The sequence below is a fragment of the Callorhinus ursinus genome, unplaced genomic scaffold (assembly GCF_003265705.2).
Source record: "Callorhinus ursinus isolate GAN/ISIS: 27379988/994484 unplaced genomic scaffold, GSC_fseal_2.0 scaffold14, whole genome shotgun sequence".
In the NCBI taxonomy this organism is placed as follows: domain Eukaryota; kingdom Metazoa; phylum Chordata; class Mammalia; order Carnivora; family Otariidae; genus Callorhinus; species Callorhinus ursinus.
Window position 1 is genome coordinate 13,406,811 of NW_027397076.1, and position 12,363 is coordinate 13,419,173.

Consider the following 12,363-nt stretch of genomic DNA (forward strand, 5'->3'; position numbering starts at 1 on the left):
TTTTTTAAAAAACTGTCTGGGTCAGTTTGTAGAGCATGCAACTCTTGATCTCAGGGTTGTTAAGTCTGAGCCCCAGGTTGGGTCTAGAGATTGCTAAAAGAAAAAATCTTTAAAAAAAATTTTTTAATAAAAAATGAAAAAAAACTGGGAGAAGGCTCAGCAAATTTGAAAGAAGAGATTTGCAGTCCAATTGGAGTCAACGAATATTTTGGATTACCTACTTTGAATCTTTTACTAGACACAAATAGAAATGCTTTAATTACCTCGTTAAGTACATAAACAACTTTCAAAGAGACTTTCTACAAATAAATTTTAACTATTAGATAGCTAGTTTTTACACTGTAAGTTACTTAAGGGCAGGCAAGACATCTTATTCATCTTTAAACTCTAAGTGACTTGCCTGGTGCTGACCACATAGTAAATACAACAATAATTGTGTCCTTTCCTACTAGGATGTAGAAGATTTATGAGAGCAAAACCGTTTCCTAATATCATTGTTGTAAGGTCATTATCAAACCTTAGAACATTTCAGGAGTTCTCCAGTCCAGTGATGCCCTAAAAACAGCCATCCTATCAGGTTACTGACACTGAGTTCGCAGTAAAAACATGAGATTAATAAGACACATGACCATGAATTCACTTCCCACTATAAGCCAGTTAATGTTGCATAAAGAAAACCTCCAATCCATAACCATAGCCTTTACTCATTCTAACCACCCAAGCAGGTGTTTCTTCCATATCTTTTTGCAATTGGAAGGTATATATTCACTAACATTTTCTTGATCTCTTGCTCTCTCCTCCTCTGCCTCCCCAGTTAGTCTTTGCAAAAATAAGCTTCTTAGCTCAATTCAAGGAGCAAGTGAACAGAATTTATTTTTGCCAGATGAGGTCCATGGGTCCAATGGATCTATCTGGACTGTACTAGGCTATTTGTTAACTAAGGTGAGCTATAATAAATTTTTGAAGGCAAAAAAATGATGTCTTGCTCTAAGACTAGAAAATGTTTTCTGAAGTTAAGTTTAGAAACTATAAGATGTGGGATTTTTGTTTGGTTTTGTTGTATGCAATCCAGATGGCTAAGAAAGAATAAAGATGTTGACAAAGGTTAACTGGGCAGAGGATGTAAGAAAGACCATTTTCTTTTTGTACTCTTCTACATTTAAAACATTCTCCCTGGGAGGGGGGAAGCCTAAATTTCTCCTCCTCTTTGAAAATGTCAGAAACCTTTTACCTAAAACATTATTTTATCATCTTAATACAGTGGTTCTCAATCCTGACTACTCATTAAATCATCAGAGGACATTTTTTTTAATGCCATTCCTAAAACCAAACACAGAGATTCCAATTTAATTGTTCTGAGGTGGAACCTGGGCATTACTATCGTTTAAAAGTCTCCCAGGTGCAGGGCGCCTGGGTGGCTCAGTTGGCTAAGCGTGTGCCTTCAGCTCAGGTCATGATCCTGGAGTCCCGGGATCAACCCCTGCATTGGCTCCCTGCTCAGCAGGGAGTCTGCTTCTCCCCCTGCCCCTCACCCTGCTCTCGTGCTCTCTCTCACACTCTCTCTCTCGCAAATAAATAAATAAAATCTAAAGAAAATAAAAAATAAAAGTCCCCCAGGTGATTCCAATTTGCAGCTGGGCAAGAAAGTGAATGGATTAATGTGCTATCTTAATATCTCCCCGATCTCTTAGTAAGTTCCTTGGAAAAGGAACTGATTCTGATACTTCAATTTATTGCTTATGAAACATTCAATTAATATTTATTGTTTGAAGATAAGAAGAAAGATAAGAAGGAAAAGATTGGTCTGTGATCTGAACTTTACAGTCCAATGATGTAATTGTGATCAACCAGAGACCCAATTGGTTTCTTTTTTTAGTATTATATGTCAGTGCCATACATCTATTTTATTACAGGCCTTAAGTTAAATTTCAATGCCTATTTCTACTACAGGAACTAGAAATTTTACACTAGAAATTTTACATCCATTACTAGAAATATAATAGACCATGTTCCAAAACCTTTGTCAATCTGTTGAACAAATAGGTGATTGGCCATATGCCAAGGGAACATGCTGCCCTCTGGAGGATATTGTGCTGTTACAGATGAAAACACCCTCTCCCTGTGTATATTTCAAACCTAGGGAGAAGTCATGAAACAAAACAAAAAGGTTTCCCGGTCAAATCATTTGGAAAATGCTACACTACACTATTTAAATGATTGTAAGGAAATCACAATGCACATTGACATAAAAAATTGAGAAGTTCAATAATAAATTTGTTTCCCAAACTAATTGGACCATTTTCTCTCTTCCTAACTCCTGTTAATATTTGGGGAACTAACATACAAATAATAGTATTTTGTATTTTGTATATAATTTTGTATTAATCTACAAATAACATTTGGAGTTTGGAGTAATTAAAGGAGAAAAACTTATTGCAAGATTTCTTCAATAACCTATAAAAAGGAAAAGATTGATAAAGGAGATGCATTAGAATAAAAAGGTCCCTTATCCATGCAGTGACATTTTGACTGGAGGGATACACTTTGATGTGGCAATGTGAGCTGCTATGTGATAGTATTCATGTTATCTTTCTTCTTAGTTATTATCTTAATGCAACATTTGATATGTTTGTACTGTTAATGCTTTTTAACATATGAAGTTGATTTCATGTACTGTCAAATGTGGCAGGAATTAGACCAAAATATACAGACAGTGAGACTAGGTATGATAGGGTTCCACCCAGAAGTCCAGTTAGTGGAGGTGTAGATCCACTCATGCAATTACAGCTGTGTTTTCCTCAGCTTAGGAAGATGGCAAGTTTTATAGAAATAAAATATTTTTAGTCAAAAGGCTTGGGTTCATTCTCTCATGGCACTAATTTGTGATCCTTGCCAATTAAATGCAGTTCTCCTCATGTGTAAAAGGAAGACATAGAGAACCGTTGTAAATGTTCCATGAGATACTACATGATGTGAAACACGTCACACACAGCCTCTGATACATAGTAGCACCACAACAAATGTAAGTTCAGTGTGAAGATAATTAGTGAGCACAGAGATAACACCTGGACTCAAGAGCCAAGGAGTCAACATAGAAGGAAGCTGAAACTGGAAGAACTACAGTGACCAATCCCATCCTGCTTTGCCAGCAACCATTGCTGTTTTAACACCTACAGTCCTGCATTAGGGAAACTCCTCAGTCCTGGGCAAAGTGGGGTGGTTGATCACCCTAACTCAAAATAGAATAGAATAACCCAAAATAGAAGTGCAAATCACTGGGAAAAAACTAGTGGTCAGAACACAGACAGGGAGCTTGGGAACATTAGGAAGAATGGTCATGAGATTGACCAGTATTTCTCAGACAGATGGCAAACCAGGCTTGGAGTGTGAGTAGGGATAAAGCCACAGGTGGAGGTCAGTAGAAAGACTTGGCCCAATTAGGGAAACTCAGGATGCTCTACAAGTAACCTATACAAGAGAAATGTCACACAACTAATTTGATGAGTGACTGTGGTGGTGAGACTAAAGTGAACAACGTGGGGCTGCCTGGGTGGCTCAGTTGGTTAAATGTCCGGCTCTTGATTTCAGCTCAGGTCATGATCTCAGGGTTGTGAGATCAAGCCCTGCATCAGGCTCCATGCTGGACGTGGAGCCTACTTGGGATTCTATCTCCCTCTCCTTCTGCCCCTCCCCACTCTCTTTCTCTTTCTCTTTCTCTCAAAAAGAAAAAGTGAACGATGAGGAAAGAATAGTCTCTTTAGGGAGTAATGCTGGCACAATTATTATCCACAAGGGAGGGAACAATTCCCTACTTCATACAATACACAAAAATTATTAACACAGAAGTCTAAATATGGAAATCACAACTTTAAACATTTTAGAAAGAAATAAAGGAGAAAAGCTTAATGAAGGATTTTTTACAGACGCTATCAAAAGGGAAAGATTGATGAAGTTGATTACATTAAAGTGAAAATATCCCATGAACATAGTGAAAAGCCAAGCCATAAACTAGGGAACAATATTTGCAATACATCAAACCTACAAAGTACTTATATCAAGAGTATGTTAAAGACCCTAACAATTCAATAAGGAGAATGTGGCAATCCAACAGACACATGAGAGGAATAAACAATTCAGGGTGCCTGGGTGGCTCAGTTGTTAAGTGTCTGCCTTCAGCTGCATGATCCCCAGGGTCCTAGCTCCGCAGGAAGCCTGCTTCTCCCTCTCCCCCTCCCCCTGCTTGTGTTTCCTCTCTTGCTGTGTCTCTCTGTCAAATAAATAAATAAAATCTTAAAAAGAAACTCATAGGGGAAACTTTTGTGGGGAAAAAAAAAACCATAATTTTTAGGGAGCTCAGTTTTACTATGAATCAGAGAAACACAAATCGAATGACAATGAAATAACATTTTGCACCAAGCAGGTTGTCAGAAATTAAAAAGCCTGAGAATACTAAGTGTTGGTGAGAAGCAATAGAAATTCTTTCATGCTGCCAATGAGGGTGTAAATTGGTACAACTCTTTAGGAGAGCAAATTCTCAGTATCTACAGATGTTTTAGAAGTATATACCTGAGCACCACATTCTAAGCACAGAGACTAGAGAAACTCTCGCGTACACACAAGTGATCACATACAAGAGTATTCACCGCAGCATGGTTTCTAAGAGCAAAAGACTGGAAAAAACTCAAATGTCCATCAACGATAAAATAAATTATGGTATAATCCAGCCAGTTTATTAAAATAAATGAGTAGACCTAATGACCAATATGAGTAAATCTGAAAAGCATACTACAAAACTAGAAAAATTAAGTTGCAGCAGGATTTATACAGTATGTTATTGTTTATATCAAGTGTAAAAAATGCAATATTATAAACTTTATAGGTACACAAATACATAATGAAAGTATGAAAACAGTCACAGAGACAATAAACCAGAGAGTGGTTATCTCTGAGGAGAAAAGGACAGAAATAAAATCAGGAAGGAGTTCATAGGGCCTCAAATATGTCTACTATGTTTTACTTTTAAACCGTCTAAAGCAACTATAGCAAAATGTTAAGACTGGCCAAAATTGGGTGATAGAAACATTAGTATTATTTGGTTCTCTAAACTTTTCTCTACACTTTGAATATTCTATTTTTTTAAGAAAGAAAAGACAAGGGGCACCTGGGTGGCTCAGTTCGTTAAGTGACTGCCTTCGGCTCGGGTCATGATCCCAGGGTCCTGGGATCGAGCCCCGCATCGGGCTCCCTGCTCCACAGGAAGCCTGCTTCTCCCTCTCCCACTCCCCCTGCTTGTATTCCCTCTCTCGCTGTCTTCTCTCTCTGTCAAATAAATAAATAAAATCTTTAAAGAAAAAAAAAGAAAGAAAAGACAATGTTATTAACATTTAAAGTCAGATTATTTCACTATTACTCTAAAATATAAAAAAAGAAACAAAACTATGCTTTTAAGAATTGATCAAGCCAAGTTTAACATAATTTCCAAAGAATAAGTTAAAATTACCCATAGTTCACTGCCACTTAACCAACAGTAGATGTCACTTTACTTCATGCATTTAGTTTAATATGAGAGCTTTCTAGTTGAAATTAGTTTCAACTAGAAATATGATTTATAATTGTTTTCCTCCAGCTGATATAGAGAATGAGGAAAACTAAGAGTGCTCTCTGCTATATAACCATTCGGGAAGGCAAGGCACATGTCTGTTTTGGTTCATAGTTTTATTCTCAACATCTACTGCACATAATAGGGTTATAGAAATACTGTTAGCTCAACAAAGGGTACAAGAAACTACAGAAAAAATGTTTAATATCACCAAAGTGTATGAAGTTACATTTGGAGTAGTTTTTCTTCCAAATAGCAGGTAGGTAAGGACTCCTTAAATCAATAATTTTTACCCTTTTAAGGGGATAAAGACCTTTGATAATCATGAAAAACATGGACTTGCTGTGGACGCCTGGGTGGCTCAGTCGGTTAAGCGTCTGCCTTCTACCCAGGTCATGATCTCAGGGTCCTGGAATCGGGTCACACATCGGGTTCCTTGCTCAGTGGGGAGTCTGCTTCTACCTCTGCCTGCCACTCCCCCTGCTTGTGCTCTCTCTCTCTCTCTGTCTCTCTGACAAATAAACAAAATCTTAAAAAAAAACATGGACTTTCTGAAGATTTCTATATAAGCACATAAAAAATTGTTTCATGCCATTTCTGCAGATTTGCAGAGGTGGTTAATGCTCATGCATGGACCCCAGATTGGAATCCCCGAGATAGGCAAAAGAACTTGCCCAGGTACTTACCCCAAGTTTCTTAAACTCTGCATTCACTCTGGCAATAACTGAGAATGGAAATCACAACTGAGACCATGTGGTTGAGGCCTGTACACATGATGTGGCTACACAATTTAATTGTGTGAATAAATAGTATGGATACTAACCCTGTAAATTCAGGTATTAACCAAATATGGGCAATATCTACTTTGGAAATATCTGGCTTATAGATTCCAATCACTACTTATATATATATATATTTTTTTTTTCTATAAGAATATTTAAGAAAAGAGGTGCCTGGGGTGGCTCCGTCGCTAAGCGCCTGCCTTCAGCTCAGGTCATTCATGATCCCAGAGTCCTGGGATTGAGTCCCGCATCGGGATCCCTGCTCCGTGGGAAGCCTCCTTCTCCCTCTCCCACTCCCCCTGCTTGTGTTCCCTCTCTCGCTGTGTCTTTCTCTGTCAAATAAATAAAATCTTTAAAAAAAAAAGAGAATATTTAAGAACAAAATATAATAATATATTTATTTATTAAAATATTTATTTAGAAACTTGATATTCCCTGGGGAACAAACTAAATTCCCAGAATTGCTCCACGAATTAAAAATATTTCCTTGTGCTTGTTTGTCCAACTGTTTTCACTATACACATCCTAACTGGAAAGAACTATTTAAAAAATTTTATTATTGATTTTCTTAAATCAATAATATAATATCATAAATATTTCTAAAGTAATCTTTAGCCCAAACTAGGTGATGGTAATTGATTTTATGAATATGAGTTAATGAAATTTCACTACACAGTGTAAAGACACTCAAAATCAAATAAGCTTGAAACCTTTTTATCTTCTTTGTTCTAGATCTTTTCCTTATTCAAAAGGCCTCTTCTATTAGCCACATTTTCCATCTACCATTATTAGGTGTTCAATGACAAACAGGATTCTTCTTTATCATGATAACCCTTTTATTTGAACTACTTAGGCCACAGTTACAATAGGCGAAATGGACCACTTTTTTAAAATTGTGGTTTTATTCTATAGAGATTATGTTAATGCTATAAGAAGGGTATCAGATGGTACCAGAGTTTCTTTTTCTCCTACTGTGCAATTCTACGCTAAGGGTTAGGCCTTGGTAGAGTCAGACAAGAGTATTTTGGAGACCTGGTATGGTGCAGTGTGGAAACAGCGGGCTATAGCACCCATTGTGAAATTACAGGTGGAAAATTGCTCTAGAAGAACAGAACCTATCTTGGGTTCTAACCACTTGACCACCAAAAACTTCCACAACCCTCTCTAACAGCTAGAGAAGAACATGTGGCTTTTATCTGAGATAGAAAGGGCTCTGTGCAGCAGTTTAATTTAGGCAGTTAAACAAAAATTCAGAGTTCTGCTTCCTTAAAACAAAGAGCCTGAGTACCGATCCTCCTTTGTTTATAATTGATAATGCCCCTAGAATGTTTTCTTAAAGAAAGTGGTCAGCATAAACATTTTAATTCCATGGAGAAAAACTATTTTCACAACTAAATATGGTTGGATAATTGGTTAAATATTGGATAAATGGTTAAATATTTAACCATTTATCCAATAAAATCTGTAGATTTCCAGTTATTAATGTAACTCTCTCGTGCTGGCCTTAGAACTTAGAAACATCTTACTTCTCTCTATGAAAACTATTGTCATAAGTGCTCAACTGAATGATCAACCTTTTCTGTGGAGGAAATCATCCTCTATGAATCACGGGAGGCTTAATCAATAGACTCATATTTCCAGTTCTATAGCCAAGATCCACATTCCAATCCAATAATAACATGTGATCATTCTGTCAATTTCTGGTTCTATGATAAAATATTTTGTGTTTATATGCTAATACCAGATGTTGAATTTAAGTGTTTATTTTATCATCATTCTTGACAATCAAAAAAATTGCATTTTTTAAAGTTTAGAATTTTTTAGCTTGGGGAGAAGTTCAGTGAGGACTGCTGGGAGAGAGCCTTAGACCCAGGTGTTCCTGAAAGCTGGTTCCACTTCCTTTTGCTGCTCCTTGGAAAAACAGACTTTCTTTGTGGCTCGAGTTATATCTTCCTTTTATTAAGTTATGTATCTCAAGGTCTTAAGTCTTTTCTCCTTCTTAGATAACACAATAGGAGTAATTGGGGGCAGATGGAAATCCAATACCAATAATTTTGGCAAGACAGAAAATATGTTATGCTCCTGATTATATCCCATCTGCACCCTTCACACCAAAAGTGTTAATTGTCATGAGAGCAGGAACCTGGTCTGTTTTATTTCCTACAGAATCCTCAGTGCCTGAACCAATGCCTGACACCTAGAGGTAACTCAGTCAGAATTGATTGAATGAATGAGTGAAGCAAATCCAATATTTAGGATTATGTGAATCTGGCTTTGGGATAGAAGCCCAAGTCCCCAAGTAGCATCGAGGTTCTTAATTATAAACATTCTTCAAATTCACAGAGAAAATTCTACCTCTGAAGTGATCCCATGGTCTTTACATATTTTATAATATCCCAAGCCACTAAGTTGTTTGAAGACTTTCACAAGTGAATACATCAACTACATCTATTTTTACACACAGAAATCACAAAATTTGTCAAAATAGATTCACTTTATATATTTTGGAGAATTTATAAAAAATCATAGACATCACTGGTTTTAGTATTACACAAGTACAAGGTAACTATACTTCGTGACTGTTTTAACTCACTCATACTCAAATCCTTAGAGTTCAAAAGCGTTCTTTGCTTGAATTCTGGATTTTTATGAGGCAAATCTACATCACAGATAATGCTGGAAAATTTTAGAAGCTTTTCCGCCTCATGTCTATTCATTTGAGCTGGCCAACAGTGGACGGGCCATCTACCCTGGGAAAGGGTGAACACCTGGTCAGAGCGTGAACTCTGCAGCCAGACCATCTGTGAGAGGATCCTGGACCAGCCGCTCACCGGCTTTGTGACCGGAGGCAAATGACATATCTTCCTCTTGCCTCTCTTCCTCATCAGTAAAGTGGGGATGATTATCATACCTCTCTCATAGGGTTGTTACGAGACCACCTGAACTCACGTTTGTGAAGTCTTTAGAACAGTAACTGGAACGCAAGTGTTCGGCTAAACAAACAAACAAACAAACAAGAAATGCATAATAGTAGATGTCAAATGGCTTTCATCCAGAGATGTTATAAAAGAGGTTTTTGCATGTTCAGAAAGATGACCTCTAAACTCTCTTCCAGCGCTGAATTGTTATTCTACTCACCGCTGTGTCCCCTGCTCCTCTAAGACATGCCGACCCAGTGTATCCCAAACATTCTCTCTTCACTTTAAACCTTCACTCGTGCCTTTGGAGAGTGACCTCCCTGCCCCACTTTAGTTTACCCAAATCTTATCATCCTCTCCAACCCACTGCTCTTCTTCTGGGCATCCCAGACTCTAGTGTGTTTTATTGCTTTATAATATTCTCTCATTGTTTAATGTGCAATTATTGTCTTCCCAATCAGATTGTAAAGTCCTTGAGAATAGCCTTCCTCCTCACTTATGTTTCCCAGCACAAAAGTAAATTATTTTTCGAAGGCATAAATGGTAGGGGGAAAAGCAAATTGGGAATCGACCTTTGAGTGATCATTAAATGCAAGTTAAGTGGATTATATATACAATGTTTAGACTATTAATGAGCAGTTCTTATTTCTAAAGAAGTTTTGGTTCATAATCCCCCCACACACTTTTTTTGGGCCTGATCTGCTGTTGGTGAAACATTTGTAGATTAGCTGGTTCCCCTTCATTCCTTCTCTTCTGAAATGTGTGGTAAAGTAAAAATGCCTAGAGCAATAATTTGTGGATAAAAAACAGCTGCACATGAAAAATAATTGATGTGGTTTTAAAATTACTCTGAGGTGGAAATTAAAATGCCTTTTCAACCTATGCTCTAATAAGAGTGCTAAAGCTAATTCCTTATAAATCATGAAATGGAAGCAGAGGAAGACACAAAGTTTTGGGTAGACATTGATTTCAAATAAATAGAATTTAAAAACTCTGTATATAACATTAAAAAGTATCGAGTCCACTGAGAGGACTTTGCCCTAGTTAAAGAAAACCTTATCTACACCCTTAGTAATATGAGTGTATTGTTTTTCCATAATTACAAATAAGAAAGCTGATCACTTTGATTTCCTTATAAGTGTTTTTTTAATGTCTTTGTAATTTCAGTTCTTTTTTCTACTATAACTCTGACATTCTCCAAGGAGTGATCCAAATGGCAAACCTTCTTTATTCATTCTTTTTCCCAGTTATCTCTCTTGGGCTGCCCTAATGTCACTTAACATCTGGTGTGCAGGTATGTGTCCCCAATGTCCCCAGACATTGGGACAAGACTGGAAGATTCACAGAACAGCAACAATACAAATAATTTAAACATGACACAGACAATATTTGATTGAACTTTTTTATCCAGATCTACACAGACCCATTCTTTCTGAACTTATAAAAATGTTTTTATTCTATTCACTTGTTCCTTCATCTGAAATTCTTAATTCTAAAAGATATGCTTATTGAGAGAATTCTAATTCCCTGGTTTTCTTTATATAGAGAATGTCCGAGTAATATTTAAAAACGAATGCTTTCCTTTAGAAGGAAATTAAGCAGGAAATAGAAAAGGTTTTAGTCATTATTCTTCAAATTGCTATAACTCTTAGCTAATTCACACAGGAAGTCTGAAAATTAAGCAGCATTAAAATGTGATGAGTCACTAGCATATTTCCCTGCTTGATTTGAGCCTGTTTTTCCTTTCAGTACTTCATAAACAGTAGTTAAGCATAAAGATTAAAAATATGTACATGTATTTTGCTTTATCTTTGAGCCCTAAGAGTTAAGATGTTTAGCAGTGTCTGTATGAAAATATAAAATATTCTAAGTATTCGTTGCATTTACTATATTCTAACAGTTTGTTTTGTTAGTCAGGAAATTCGTCAGGAAATTATATAAATATTGTAGTTTAAACATATGCATGGATTTTGGGGAAATCACAGGCTGAGATAATAAAAGACAACAACTTCCAACTAACTACCTGAGGATTAAAATAAGATTAAAGCAATGATTGCAATATATTAAAATTAGTCAGATAGGTAGAAAGGCTTGAATTTCAACCACATATTAAATATATTTAGGCATTTAGAGTAGGGAAACTTGAATGTTTCTCTATGAACATTTTACTGATAAATGTTAAAAAATCAATTGACATATAATTTTTCAACTAGATGCAGAAGGTATAAAAGAAAATAATAACTCACATGAGTGCATAGTATGTGCCAGGCACTATTCCTAGAACTTTATATGTAATGATTCATTTAATCCTCATAACAAATCTATGAAATAGATACTATTACTACCCCAATTTACAGATGAGGAAACTGAGGCATACAGACGAGAGATAATTAGCTCAAAGTCCATCTGCTTGTGAGAGGAAGATCTAGGGTTCTAAACTAGAATGGGAATACCAGAGTCTGGGCTCTTAGCCATTTTACCATTCTGCCTTTGCAGTGTGATCAATAATCTGTTAATTCACATGTGTTAAAGCAGTATGAGTGTCGGGTTAAAACAGTAAATTATGGTATGTTGTATTCCATTACCACATGGAATATCCAAATACGTTACATAGAGTTTTTAAAAACATGGGTATATGCTAGAAATCACATTCTTGGGCTATGGAAATTGAAGACACAGAGTGATTTTGAAGTTTTCTTTAGGCTAATTAGGAAAAAAAAATACCCGCTGTACCTGATAGGGAACAGATAAATAATAGTTAATTTGATTTATTTGAGAGAGTAAGAGAGAATGCAGTGGGAGGGGCAAAGGGAAAGAGAATCCTGAAGTAGACTCCCCGCTGAGCTCAGGCAGGCCTCCACCCTAGGACCCTGAGATAATGACCTGAGCCGAAATCAAGAGTTGGACACTTAGGGGCACCTGGGTGGCTCAGTCGTTAAGTGTCTGCCTTTGGCTCAGGTCGTGATCCTGGGGTCCTGGGATCATGCCCCGCATCGGGCTCCCTGCTCTGCGGGAAGCTTGCTTCTCCCTCTCCCACTCCCCCTGCTTGTGTTCCCTCTCTCAC

At 36.8% G+C, this 12,363-nt stretch overlaps 1 protein-coding gene across 2 annotated transcripts in view; it reads left to right on the top strand.

Moving 5' to 3' along the window:
* Nucleotides 1-12,363, top strand: part of CCDC38 (coiled-coil domain containing 38) — an 83,080-nt gene that overhangs the window by 59,583 nt on the left and 11,134 nt on the right. The gene's annotated exons all lie outside the window — the stretch shown is intronic.